Below are 15119 nucleotides of genomic sequence, written 5' to 3'. Positions count from 1 at the left end.
TAATATGACTATGAAAAGCTTGATTCACTGATTTCTTTATATTAGTCATATGCGCATATCATTTTTGTATTTGAAGTTGAGTATTTACTTCTGGCAGAGATAAACAGAGGCTGGGCCAGCCTATTGTAAAAGGACTATTAGTCAAGTGAGTAGAAGTACTTGACTGACAATGCCCCTTGCGAGGTGCCATTCCACATCTGATGAACTTCTCTGTGAACATTCATACCAGCATGGGAGCAATGACTGCTGTATAAAAAGGACAATTATGCACAGACAGGGGTGTCCCATGAGAAACTCCATCTTGGGACATACTTTTACTAGGGATGTAAAATCCCAGTTAAACCTGAGATTTAACTGGTTAATCGAATAAGTGGGATCCTGCGCGGAGGATGGGGGCAGCTTCTGCTCCCTGGCACTTTGGGCTGCCAGCAGCCATAAGCACCTCACGTGGAGTGGAGAAGGCACAAAGCAGAAATTGGGACCCACACCTCCTCGCATGTTTAGGGCTGCTAGCTTCTACTCTCCGTCCCATTGTGCAGGGAGGTAGAGGCAGCTTCTGACCCCTGTGGGCCTGGAGCAGTGCTCTGCTGGTGGGAGGCTACTCCTGGGTGCTGGTTAACTGGTACCCGCTAAGTATTGGCTGATGCTTACTGGGTAACTGGTTAACCATTCACATCCCTAATTTTTACACAGCCAGAACAATGAGTCCTTCCAAGGTTATAAAAAGGGCCCTGAGAGTTCCCTCCATTTGTCTTCAGTCCAGCTTATCACCTCCTGAAGGATCTCTGGTATGAACTAAAGCTTGAAAGGACTGATGACCCATCCTAACAGAGGATGAACTCCAGAACCTTGATTTAAGACAGATCATTCTATCTTTGCTTAAAAGCTTGCACCAAGAAATTTGCAATCCGTGTATGTATTCTGATTCCGTTAACAATTTTAACTCACTCTTCTTATGAATTAAACCTTTAAATGTTAGATTCTAAAGGATTGGCTATAGCGTGCTTGTTGGATTAGGTCAGAGTTAAAATTGACTTGAGAATGTGGCTTGTCCTTTGTGATCAGAAGAACCAGTTCTGATTTGTTTGGTTTTCATAACTTCTCATCTGTATAAAGAGTGGTACTGGTGTTGGCACAGGAGAACTGGAGAGTCAGAAGGGAATTTCTTGTACGACTCCAGTGGTAAACAGAAATGCTCTTTGTATGCCTTATAGTGGAGGACCTATAGTCTTAGACTGTAAGTATCCCTGTCTCTAAGCGATTTGACTCTCATGGCCGTGCCCCCAAAAACCTCCTATATTAAATTATCACCTTGAAATCCATTCTGCTTCAAAGACTAATTTCAGATACTATACCAGCCCCTGAATCCACCTGCTAACTTTTTTGCATAGTCTCTTCCTTCCCATTTCTCCTTCCCTTCCTAGTTTAAAAATACTTTTAAAGAAATAACATATCCTAGTTACATATGCTAACGTTTAGTCGACTATACAATTAACCTGATAAGCCTAGGCACGCCTCCCCCCTTTATCAGATACTGGCCCCGCCTTCAGGGACTATTGAAGAGTCGACTAAGATTTCATGTGGTTACACAACTATTCAATTACATGATACCTAACATCTCTAATCCTAGTTGTTACAAATTGTTGGAAGAGACTTGAACACTGTTTTAATACAGACTTAAAACTAGCATAGCTTATGAGAGATGGGAGTTTAAAAAAAATCACACTGGGAAGCCCAAGAAATCCAATTAGTGGAAACTAATTCACGGGCCTTTAAAAATATAACAATAACTTACCTTCTAAAGAATAGAGCACTTGAGACTAAGCTAGGATCAGGCATGTGGTTTTGATTTTTCTCTTCAAACACTGGCAGTATTGGGGCCAGACAATGTTATTTTCCTGATGTATTATAATCAACTGCAGATGTTGTGGACATTGTCACTTCTAAATAGGCTTTGACAAACTTTCATTAAATGGAAAGCAACCTCTCATTAAATATTATATGTGCTGCTTTATGAGGAAATGGGAAAAATAAAACAAAGTCAAGCTTCCTGTGTCTGAACTCAGGAAATTTATCCTATATCCTTCTTCAGGTTTTTTTCTGTGGAAGGATCTTTTGTGATCCTGTAAGACAGGGATACTCAACATGCAAGCCCATGGGGGGGATCCTTTGAACATGGCCTCCACTGGGAAAATGTGACAACGGCGAGTCAATAGAATGGTCTTCTGTTGAGATGTGTTTTAGGAGTTACATTTCTGGCCTGTCATTGCTCATTAAAAGTGCTGTCATGCTGGTAGAAATGGGGTAAATCTTGCATTTTATTAATAGCAGCAGAACTGACTTAAATGGGGCCTGCGTGTTGTGTAGTCTTGCCTTCATCTCTGTATTTGTGCCCGTCAGTGTGAAAGAAGCTATTTGCATATATTTGATATATATTTGCAACCACACTTAAGTTGCAGCCCTCAGTATGTGCTGTGAGAATCGTTGTGGCTTCTGGGGCTTCTGAAGTTGAGTAGCCCTGCTGTAAGGTATAAACTTCACTTGATGGGAACAGCAGGCAGAGCTGTCCTGTTCTGACCATATGATGGTTTGGGGTGGCTGCTCTAGATCCTGCACGGTGTTGGGGGAGGCCATGGGAGCTGCCTCAACTGCCCTGTGGATGGGGCCCAGGGCAGCCTGGGGGATTACCAGGGGGCTGGTATGGGACAGCAGCAGGGGTCACACACACAACCCTCCTTGCAATGGTGGGAGTCGGAGCTACCTGGTAGCCTGCTCCGCTGTCCTGCATCCCTCCCCACCACCCTATCCCAGTCTACTGCATTCTACCTCACCATGGCGGCGGTGAAACAGAACACAGTGGACACAGAGGGCGGGTGTTTGGAACAGGTTGCTGGGTTGCTTCCCCCTCATCGTGGTGGCAGAAGCTGGGTGACCTCTGCACTAAGCCCTCCAGTAATCCTATGACTCATGTTGCTTGGGGAGGGGGCTTTGGGAAGCAGGTGGAGCAAGGGCAGGACTTGGGGGTGGAATGGGGGTGAGACTTGTGGTGAGGGAGTGGCCCCAGGCCTCCCTAAGGACAGCCTGAATAGCAGGGTTTGGGGAATAGCTGCTGCCATGTGTCTTCTGACAGGGTTTGTTAAAGCCTCTCTAAATTTTTAAAGGTGACTGTTATTTGTGTGGCAAAGTGGTCTGATTGGTTCCAGACACAGGATCAGCCAGCTCTAAATTAGAACATTCATAATTGACAGAGGCATGCTAACATCTTGCCACTACAACAAAAATGCTTAAAACATCAGTCTGAACACTTACCCACTGGAGTGCTTTGAGTACATTGTGGATCCTGCTGTAGGCCGTGTATACGTATTACGTTTACAAGCTCAGAATCTTTGAATAGCCATATCCAGCGGGCAGGATATATGCCTCCGTGTGAGAGGCTAAACTTTCCTAAGTTCTGTTTTATTGCCAATGGGAGTAAGACAGAATCGGGACTGTCAGACCACTTCTCTTTTTTTTGTTCTAAGTTTGTTTGGTTTTTAATAAGTTTTGTTGGGTGTTCCTCCCCACATACACGTAAGGAATGAGAGACCCAACTGTTAACAACTGTGGTCTGTAAAACTACCGGGTTTATCCCATTTCCTTCTTGTGATGGCCTAGTCCTCTTAGTCAATGGATGCAGGAGATCCTCTTTCTGGCTCAGAAAAACACATTCACAATACATGCATCTGATGCTGTTCCTTGTCCCGTACCTGGAAATGCCAAGAAACAATGTCACGTTGTTCAGCTGAGAGCAGTCCACAAGAGTAACAGCTGGAACCAAGATGACGGTTTTCAGCAAGTGCTGCTACTAGACAACACGCCTCTGGTTCCAGCACAGAGACGAAACCTGAGGGGGTTGTTACTAGCACAGAGATTCTCAATACCACGTATGCCTGAATACATTGGTGCTGATGTCTGCAGAGACTGGTGCCATCTTCTGAGGCTGAACAATGCTCCTGAACATAGTCCCAGTGCAGCTCATTGCTCAACACGCTCATCACACAAGGTGAGTTCGATGCCGCAGTAATGTTAGGAATCACTTAAAAAGGGATAGTGAATGAGAGAGTATCTTATCGCCTCTTTATAAATCCATGGTATGCCCACATCTTGCTACTGCATGCAAATGTGGTCGCCGCATCTCATAAAAAGATATATTGGTATTGGAAAAAGTTCAGAAAAAGGCCACAGGAATGTTAGGGTATGGAATGGCTGTCATTAATCTCTCCTCATATAAGCCTGGGACGGCTTGGAAAAGATTTCTAAGGGGGGATATGATAGAGGTCTATAAAATCATGACTTGTGTGAAGAAAGTAAATAAGGAAAAGTTATTTACTTGCTCCCATAACACAAAAACTAGGAGGTCACCAAATAAAATTAATAGGTAGCAGGTTTAAAACAAACAAAATGAAGTATCTCTTCACCCAATGCATAGTCAACCTGTGGAACTCCTTGTCCCTACAAAGGTTGTGAAGGCCATATCTTTAATAGGGTTTAAAAATAGCTAGATAAATTCACAGAGAATAGGTCCATCAATGACATTTAGCCAGGATGGAAGGGCAACTGTTTGCCAGGGAATGGATGACAGGGGATCGAGCATTTAATGATTAGCTGTTCTGTTCACTCCCTCCGAGGTACCTTGACTACTGCACTGACTACTGTCTGAAGACAGGATCCTGGGCTAGATGGGCCTTTGGTCTGACCCAGAATGGCTATTATGTCTTTGAGCTGCTTTTACTTTTTGTCACTTAAACCAGTACTGGCATCAGTCCTACAATAAGCCCTGGAATGGCACCCATTAGTGCCTCCATTGCTAGTTGTCATCTGCTAGTTGTCATGTCATTCCTTCTCCCCAATCTTGAGCAGGGAACCCTTGCCTGAGAGAGGCTGTATGCCAAGGATATTCTGTAGCGCTTGACAGGACTGGCAATGGAAGGGCCAGATTGTAGCTTATTAGTACCAGTGCAATCTTTGGCCATGGCCACATTGATTTTATTAGGGCCAACTTTCTTACAGATCCTGGAGTGGAGTCCCTCTCATGCACCCACAAGAATTGCCTTTCCAGTCAATTCTAGATCCAGCAAAAGTCTGTGGTGGCACATGCTGGCTCATTTCTCCCTACTGAATAGCATGTGTAAAAGTGCTATCACATTTCTATATACATATGTCACGGGATTGCTCATCTCTGCAGTGAGAGACCAGGCAAGATCTACCAAGGGGTCTTCAAAAGATAAGGATCTCCTCGGCCAACTTCTAATTTCATATAATAAATGATCAAGCTCCATTTGTGTAGTGTAATTCTTTGGAGTGGAAAGATGTGCTTTCTTCCTGCAACCCCTCAATGTTTTCAGCGCCACTGTTAAATGTTTTGTGTTTATATTCCAGTATTCTATCAAAAAACCTCCTAGTACCAGCCATCTCAGAGAACACAATCTGCCCCTCATGGTTGCCAGCTGAGTATCCACACAGAAAGCAACTATGTTAATCTGAGACATCCATTCTCTTCAGTCATGCAGAAACCTCTTTTCCGGAGGCAGCAGATTTGACAAGACAAAATAATCTGGAAGTTGACCTTCAGAAACTTTTTCTGCCCTTCCATTAAACATGACAGTTGACAAAGGAGTCACTGCCCACAACGATCTAATTAAATATGCATTAAACTCCCCCAATTAATAGTGATCACGTTCTTTGAAATGTGCTTCTTCCTTTGTCAGTAAGGTGTTTCTTGAAAGTCTGACCAGGAGAATAGAGGGATTGTGTATTTAAAGAAAACTTTTCAGTTTTTATTATTTTTTTCAAGGATACTCTTGTGGTGAGTAGATGTATCAGTGTCTCAGAGCTAGGCATCTTTAGATGTACATGCTGCAGCTAATTTGTACACAAGATGGCTAAAAGAAATTTTCACTCCTTTCCACTATAAACTCAAGATCCTCCCTCAAGCTTTTTATCTAGCTGATTAACTAGCTTAAACATCAGGTGGCTTGCTCTCATCCTTATCCCAGTGGGGAACAATAATTTTAAGAAAAGATTAGAGATAGAAGCATCTATGGGTGACTGTTTGAGCAGGGACCCAACTTGTTGCTTGAAGGAACATGGCACCCTGTGTTCCAGTAGGGAGACGTATCAGATGAAGTGTAAGTCTAATGATTTGGACTTTGTAACTTCGCATTAGTGTTTAAAACAGCTTATACATAATCCTCCTAGCAAATCTTTGTGCTTTGAGGAAACAAACATGCATTGCTGTTTTGCTGATTTTGAACACAGATTGGTTTGACTGACTTGTTACAGCTGAACGAAAGCATTCACTGGTGCTTAGAAAAGAGGATCCAAAAAAGCAAATTTCTCTTATTTGTACAGGAGCTGAAAATGCTTCCTTGTGTTCATGGAAGTTAAGCCTTTGGATGAATGTTTTATTCAGTTTTGACCCTTACCAGTCACTTAATGGTATGAGTAGTTATACTTATCTAAAGGAGGGTTCTTTAAGGAAAGCTTGGACTGATGCAGAGCCATGAGGTGTATCCTCTGGACTAGATGTGCTTTCTTGGTTCAGTGAGCATTTAGAAGTGGGTTGAAGATAGGGATATAAAATCCCATTAAATCCGTTAACCAGTTAAATGTAACATTTATCTGGTTAACTGCTTAAACAGGGACAGGTGAGGGGCTGTTCCAGCCCTGCAGCCAGGTGGTGAACAGCTCTAGCTCTGCTGTGTAACTGTAACCAGCAAGCATCACCCATTAAGGATGATGCTTACCAATTAACCATTCACAACCCTAGCTGAACATATTGATTACATACACCGTAAACTATTTTTAATGATTGCTTCTTCTATTGGGCAGGTTAGTTATTGGTATCAATACCCTATTTTGACCCAATTGCTTTAGATCTGAAGCTATAACTGTAGTTTACTTATATAATACAGAGCTGTTGAGTGAGACAACAGTGAGTACCATCTATCACATAAGAGTAAAGACAGGCACTGTGGATAGGGTATTGGGGTAGGTTTTTTGAGAGGTACAAGACTTGTATATCTGATTTTTGTATTGTAAAGAATCTTCTGAAAACAAGGCTATGTCCAGACTACAGGCTTCTTTCGGAAGAAGCTTTTTTTGGACAAGGTCTTCTGAAAAAACTTCTTCTGAAAGAGCGCCCACACTGCAAAAGTGCATTGAAAAAGCAATCTGCTTTTTTAAAAGAGAGCATCCAGACCGAATGGACCTTCTCTCACATGTGATTGTTATCGACAGAATGGCCACCAGGGCACCTGTGCTTTTTCCTCTTTCCTCTCCATCCCAAAGAACTTCCTTTTCCCCGTCCACACGTGCCTTTTTGCAAAAGACCTCTTTCACAAAAAGGCTTCTTCCTCAAAGAATGAGGATTACCAATGCTGGAAAAACCCCTCTATTCTTTTGACTTTCTTGCGAAAGAATGCAATTGCACTGTGGACCTTGCTCAAGTTTTGTTGGAAAAACAGCTGGTTTTCCAACAAAACTGTAGTGTAGACATATACCCTCAGAAGGTAACAGATGATATAGTAAATGTGCAATATTTCAGGGTAGCTCCATTACACAATTTAACCTAAGTATACGTGAATATTTTACCAGTCCCTTTGCTTTATCCTGACTGGCTTCTACAGAAGTTCCAAGAGGTACTGTGCAAAACAGTTTGCAACAGTCTCTGCAATAAGCACAAAATAACGTGTAAAGCAAATGACAAGCACAGCTGTTATGTATGTCGCCAAATTCAGCGCCTGCCTGAACACTGAATGGATAATACAGAAACAATAGGCGTCATTGATCTGGATTTCTAGGGAGAACATCCATTGATGTTTTGACCAAAGACTGTCTAAGGCAGGCTGCACAACTCAGAAAGCGACGATGGCCCTGTTACTCCAAAGGAAATAGCTGCGGGCCGCAAGTCGGGATGCTCTCCCAAAAAATACCACACGTGGCTAAAAATGTTTGTTGAGCCAAAAAAAAAAAAAAGGGTCTCTCCACTTGGCCCCCTGGCATTTGTTTCCTTCATCCTGCCCCTTGGTGTCTTCCCATTTCTCCTGAGCTGCCCCACTCCCCTCTGCACAAGTCCCTTCTCCCTCCCCTACCTGGCTTCTGCCTTTTTGAATCCGGCGGTCGCTGGCTGTGACCTCACGCCAGCATCTGCTGGAGTCCCGCCTTCTGGCTCGCCTCCTCGCGCTGGAGCTACACACAGGCAGCCCGGCGGCAAGAATTGCCGCACTTCGCCCTCCCCGGCAGCGTGTCGCTCCTCTGCCTGGCCGGCGGATTGGATGGGGCCGCGCCACCCATAGTTGTCATGGGCTGTACAGTGAGCCCCTGAGGGCCGCATGTGCAAGCCTGGTCTAAGGCCAGGGAGCTTAGTTAAGGGCCAGTCTTGCTAGAGAACCATGCTGACTTTTCTTAGCTGCAAGGGGTATTCGTGGAAAACAGCTTACAAACTTTAAGTTTAGTCATCTAAAGCTACCTAGTCTTGTGACCTTAGAAAAGTTACCTTTGAATCCATTCAGGCAACTTCTGTCCTTGTGAGAGCCCTGAGAACTCCCTGCAATATGAATTTCAGTTCCCATCTTTTAGGCCTCTCTTTAGGGTCTCCCAATATACCAGTGAAAATTAGACAGAAAGGCCTTTGGCAGCCCCATTATGCTGCTGTTTTGTTGGCCAGGATGAGACATTTTTCAGGAACACAAAGTACCTTTTTCTTTCCTTTTGCCATCCACACAGACAGTGCCTCTGCAGAAAGCCATTCTCCAGGTTCTGATTTTGGGGGTGGGGTGGAGGGAAATTACTAGTTAAAATATTGTACGTGGTTTTTAAATACAAAAATAGAAATTGGAGAACCTGCTATAACACACAGTATGCTATGTTCATCTGTGAAAATGTGTTCACCTGTTAGTCCTGCTGGCATCCTATGGGGAAACTGGAAAAAAAAACATTTTCTCTGCAAATCTGGTATCTCAGACACTTACATTTAATATAGCTCCTGTTGCAGGATTGGAGTCTTGTTAGAAAAAGTCTGCATCTTCTGTGCTGCTTTCACATTGTTTATTAGGTAATATATTTGTTTGCTTTTTTGTGGAAAAGACATCAGAGTATTATAACCTAAGATAAGTAACAAACCCACAAAAAGCAGAACACCTCAAGTATCCTACTTTTCATATAAATGTCCTTACTAAAGAGAATGAGACAATAGAAAGTTGAATGCTAGTGAAATTTTAATGGGTCATCCACCCTCCCAAAATGTCAGTGGTGCCTCCTACTGGATTAAGCACCAACTTGATGTACTGTGTATATTTCCTGTGATGACTGGAGCCTGTAAGCCTTTAATATTTCACAAGTATGTCACCTGAGTTTGATAGTCATTTCTAAAAACTATTTTGTGACATTTTCTACAAAGCATCCGCCTTAATAATGTAGGAGGAAAACAGGGTGGATACATGATATAGTAATGTTCTGTCATTTGTATAATAGAACTAAGACTTAAAGTTGATATTTGTTTGCTTTAAAAACAAATATTGAGTGTGCGCAGCATTAGAAAAAATGCTTTTGTATTTCCTTTGCAGATGTATTAGACTTATTTATAGGAAGCATCTTAGCAAAAGCTAAAAATTTGGCTTGTTCCATTTCCTCTGTTAAAGAACACAAGTGATCTTATCCTATCTCTCTAGCTAAAACAATATGAAAAAAGTTTAATTTGTTTGGATATAGGTTTTGGGAAATTTCCTGTTCCTTCAGTCTTGGGATGCCTGGGCTTGTCCAAAGCAATTTTACTGCTGAGACATTTTTTAATACTTTAATGTCTACAGCTCTTAAAAGTTATGGTCTTTCTATGTTTGAAAGAATCTTCATACTTGTCCTTCATGGATGAGTTGTTTTAGCTTCCTATAATTAGAGCCACGGTATAAATTACTATATAAATTATTATTCCTGACACTATTAGAATACTCCTCGCTAAGGATGGAGGATTAAGCAATGAAGGCTTTAACTACATGTGCGTTACCACTTTGCATTCAGTGATCTTTCTGAAGCTCACAAAGAGGATTATTGAAATAGAACATGACTTTGCCATAGTGCCTTTGTTGTTTAATTGGGCTTTTCTTCAGTTGTCCCTTAGCTGAAAATATTAGCATGGACTTGCTGCACTCTTGAAAACTAAGGGGAGCGCACACCTTTTAAAACAGTGGTACATAGAAGTGTTTATTTCCTAATCAATTGAGATTCAATTGGCTAGAAACTTTTAAAATCTGAATTTAATAAAGTAGCTAATAATGTGTTACTTTTTCCACCTTAATATCAGGCACTGTTCTTGAAAGTGGCATGGAAGTTTCCTTTCTCTGAAAGTATTTTGCTGCCTTGAGTAAGTGGTTTTTAACCGTTTGACTCAATAAATTCAAGTTAACTGGAATCTGAAGTATTGCTGTAATAAAGAGTATGCAATTGTGGATATGAATTTATAAATTAGTCTTCTATAGCACAGGAAAATATAGCTAGTAAGGTGGTTATGATAGGATACTGGCCATAAAGTTCTTGAAGTCTAATAGTAGGAGTGTCTACTAAATTGAACTCATCTCATTGATATGTTTTAATATCTAAGGTCAAAAACTGTCTCCCATAATCAAATTATTATGGGTGAATTTAAGTGCACTGACACAATACATCTTCCAGTGTCTAATAAAATGGGGGTAACTGTTAAAGCCACAGTAGGCTGCAGTAGTACAAACAGTGGTGCCAAGTATAGACCAAGATACCATAAGAGAGTTGGAATTGAAGGCTGCTTCTTGTTCCCAGCAGATAGAGTTCTTGGCAAAACTGTTTGTTACAAATCAACCATGAGAACTTGGTACTGACACCTTTTAAATCGCTGAGCTTGATGTCGTCTTCTTTCTTTATGCCCTGACTTTGCTATTAAACCTTCCAGCGATTGACCTCAGTAAAGTGTGCTGGACTATGTTCCCTGGTACCAAAACACTCTCACTACAAAAGTAACCTTGCAAAACTGTATTTCTTCAGTGCAAGAATTACCAATCAAGAGGTATATTTGCCTTCCAGAGTTGCTGATGTTATATCTCCCTCCCCTGAGCGCCATAGAAGATACAAAAGACTTTCCTTCTTGGGCAATGATTTTCATTCCATTAACCCTTGAGTGGGTTATGGACCACATGATACTTCCCAACCCCGTAAAGAAAAGCTTGCTAGGGGTTGCTAGTCAACCACAAATTGACTTTGTTCAACCTTCTCCAGAAAGTGTACTTACTGTGATAGGATTGTACAGATTGCCATGGAAAATGTCAATAAGTGCTATAGACTGGTGTACCCTTAATGCAAATCCTACTGAAGGCTTCAAATGCCCTTGTAAATAGGCTTCTCAAATCTAGTAGGAACTAGAGTTGTGAAAGTGTAACTGTGTACACCGTTAACCGATGAACCTGTATCAGAGGCAGCAGTGTGAGGGGCAGACAGGCTGGCACACTAGCTCCCACGGAGCTGCCTTGTCCTTTTCCCCGCGTATAACCACTGACGCTTTTCAGCAATTACAAGTTTACTTGAATAACTGCATTTTAACATCTCTAGTTGGGACTGGCATTGCTTTATGCATTTAGGGTAATACTTTTCTATAAGAGCAGGTGAGCTTGTAATCTATCTCAAGGAGGCTATTGGTGCTGCTACTGCTTTAGGGACTGCGTCATGTTCCTACAAGTGTTGTTTGGCCATGGAAGAATATAGGGTGACAGGCAGTCGTCTGTGGCATATTGTGCAAGTGCAAATCTGACTTCTCACTTAAACACTCGAAAAAATGGACAGCCGTCTTATTGATGCTATTGGGTTCTTTGAGACTTTAATCTGCTGTTGTATGTATTGAATCTGTCTTTATAGAATCAGATGGATTTTAGTGAATGACTGACAACTTAAGTTTAAGCAATAATGAAGTGATTATAAATGCTGCAGACGCTTCCCCTGTATTGCCCTATTGCACTTCAATCTGATAGACCGGTTGTCCTGTGTAATCATCTCCCAAACAGAAAATGTCATTTATTTTGAAAGGCATTATTGAGATGTCATCAACTGTCTGAAAGCTTTTCACTTCCATAATTGATAGTGTACTGAATGCTGTGGCTTAAGCTCTTTTGGGTCATGGAACCTGTCTTATCTATGTGCACAGTGTAAATTTATGGTGCTACATAGACATTTTATAATCTGTAAGCATTATATAGGGACTTAAATCTTCAAGTTGCTTTGCTTGTCACTTAAGCCAAATTTGAATCAAGTTCTCAGAAGTAAGGCTGGCTCTCTTAACACATTAACCTTCAAGGAGTTCATTATAGGATGATTTATAGGAAAGCAGGTCTGGTTAAAGGTACTTGTGAAGTATACTAGGAAAGAAGTAAAAGCTTGGGGGGGGAGGACGCATTACAAATTCAAATGTATATTCAGGACTTCATAGGCTAATAACTTAACATGCAGTACTGAGGCTGACTTTCAGCATTCAGATTAGCTAAGAATTACGGAGTGACGTGAATCTCGATTCACATCGTGCATCTCTAATAATTTCAGGTTCAAATAATTTCTTACTACTTCCTAACAGAAGAAGTCTATGCATATTTGGGATTCAAGTGCCATTTCTTCTGCAAGGAGGGCAACTTTTGTTGTGGCATATTTTGGCACACTGAGTTGTCTAATTTCTCTTCGCTAGATTGTTGGGGGTGACCAGCTATCTTGAACTATGTATCAGTGTGGGTACAGTATCCTGAGTTTGATGTAAAACACTGGATGTCCAGTTGTGGTTTTGGGGGGGGGGGGTGTCAGCAAATGAAAACCACTGCGCTGAAACTGCAGTATGAACTTGTCTAGATCCTGGAGATGGGGAGAGGCTTGTTTTACATGTTTAACTGTTGTATGATCTGCTCTCTAGTGTCACAACTAGTAAGTACAAGATGTGTTCTGGGTAATTTATACAGAACTGCAGGTGACAGAGAATATTATAGCCGTTTCTCACTAGTGGGTTCAGTTTATGCTCACCCCTAAACTTGATATCATTTTCCTCTTGAAATTCCCGTGACTAATTTTTAAAAATTCTTTCCTAACCACACATCCTCTTGTTCATCTACTATATTTCTTGCTGTGTAAAATAGCGTGAAAATGGTCATTTCCACAGTATTTTTAGTGCTGTAATGTTGTAATACAATATTGTTACATTGTTGTTAGCTTTTTAATTCTACTGTGTGAGAAGCTGCTTTTGAATTAGTGTCCTGTGATGAGCTTTCCAGGTGCCTAAAATCTATTAAACTGGCACTTAATTTAAAAATTCTACAAGTGAACCATAACCAGAAAGGAAGGACATAACATCTGTCTATTCATGTTTTCCGTGGGGTGGAAAATAACAGATGTTACCAACTAAAAGGCATTTTAGACATTTGCCGCAAAAGATTGTCATCAGGCTGTCAAACTATATAGGCAGGTTGGTCTTTTAGAAGGGGATATGTTTACAGAGCATGAAATTAACATTTTTGTACAGAGGCAAATAATTGCTTACATAGTGACTTCAGTAGCAGATTTGAAGCTTGAGTGATTATTAGTAAGGTCAGATGGAACACAGAGATGTAGTTAAGGAAGTCCACTACCAGAGCAAACAAAGTTAGTCAAACTTTTTAGCAGTTCCTACATTGAGAGGTTGCAAGATGTTCATCTTACCAGTCTGTCATTATAGACGACAGCTTGAATAATTTGACATTTCTGTTTGCATAGGTGGTAAGTGAATTTTTTTTTCAGAAGGTGGAGGGGGGCAGGGAATAGGAAAATGTTAAATTTGTTTTGTGGTTTTTCCTCCATTTCTACAATTTCATTAAAGTGATTCTCAAAGAAATCACATAGCAATATATTTCATGGACATAGGGTAAGTAAACTTGTAAAACAGACAAGTGGTCACTTGGCATGCAATTTTCTGTTGTCAAGGGGAAGATTTGTCAATGTTGGCTACTGCCATGTCTAGAGCGGTCTGTAATTCTATGACCAGGGTGTCCAACACATTAGCCATTAGCCACATGTGGCTATTTGGCCAGTTGAGTGTGGCTTGAACAACCTGGCTATTTGGCGTGCTGACTATGGCTAGTTCAGAACTGGTTGGTCACCATGGTTCTGTGAGATGCTTCTTTACTTGAATAATTGTAATTAACTCGCAGCTCTTGGGTTTTCCTTCAGCAGTGATGAGTTGTTCTGTGACAGATAGTGGATGTTCACATATGGCATAGGCTGCACTTTAAGCTATGGTCTTTAGACATAAGATAGGTTCATTATAATTATTAACATTAGCTGCATCTCTTAATTCTAGTTTCCTCTCACTGTAGCCTTGCTATATGAGACTGACACTCAGTGAAATATTTCTAATGTATGATAAATAAAAACTCAAAAAGTTCTCTTCAAATACTGTGGTACAGAGGCTACTTAGCTGAAATGTTCTAAACATGCTAAGTAAACACATGTGAGTAACAGCGTTTGCCTTTTGGTGTATTGGCTATGTACATTTTTATTTGGGCTGTCAAATGATTAAATTAATCACAAGATTTAAAAAGTGTAGATGAACCATAGTTTTAATTAGTTAATAATATCATTTGTTATATAGTGAGCACTGTATGCTTTGTACTGGGTTGTAATTCAAATCAATATATTTGGTAATCAGTTGTTGTTAAACAATGCAATTGATCTTTAATTGAGTTAAGCAATTTACTCAAAATGAAGTAAGTTAACTGTTGTTGACAGCCCTTTTTTTAATGATACCTTTTGTCATGGTATGAATGTTGCATTATCAGAAATGGCAAGTTTGTGCAAGCCAAAAAATAAATTTGGTGTAATGTGGTTGAGACTGTAATGAATATAGGACCAAGTTTTCTGAAAAGTCTATAACTTAACTGAAGTTTGATAGTATAGTATTAACAAAGGCAGTGCAAAGTCCTAACAGCTCGTCCCACTTTCGGATCTTGGAAGCACACGTGCAAGAGTGCCAGGATACAAGAGTTTAGAACTCTTTCCTATTTGATTATTGGTCCCTGTGCTAAGCGTAAATGTGCCAGTCTCCATAGATC

The 15119-nt window shown here is 40.9% G+C and overlaps 1 protein-coding gene across 1 annotated transcript in view; it reads left to right on the top strand.

Annotated features, from left to right (window-relative positions):
• Positions 1-15119, top strand: part of GALNT10 (polypeptide N-acetylgalactosaminyltransferase 10) — a 147826-nt gene that overhangs the window by 40754 nt on the left and 91953 nt on the right. The window lies entirely within an intron of this gene.

The sequence above is a fragment of the Pelodiscus sinensis genome, chromosome 16, assembly GCF_052426305.1.
Source record: "Pelodiscus sinensis isolate ZL-2025 chromosome 16, ASM5242630v1, whole genome shotgun sequence".
Lineage (NCBI taxonomy): Eukaryota > Metazoa > Chordata > Testudines > Trionychidae > Pelodiscus > Pelodiscus sinensis.
Note: the sequence above shows the minus strand (reverse complement) of the source record. Positions and strands in the feature narration are given on the sequence as shown.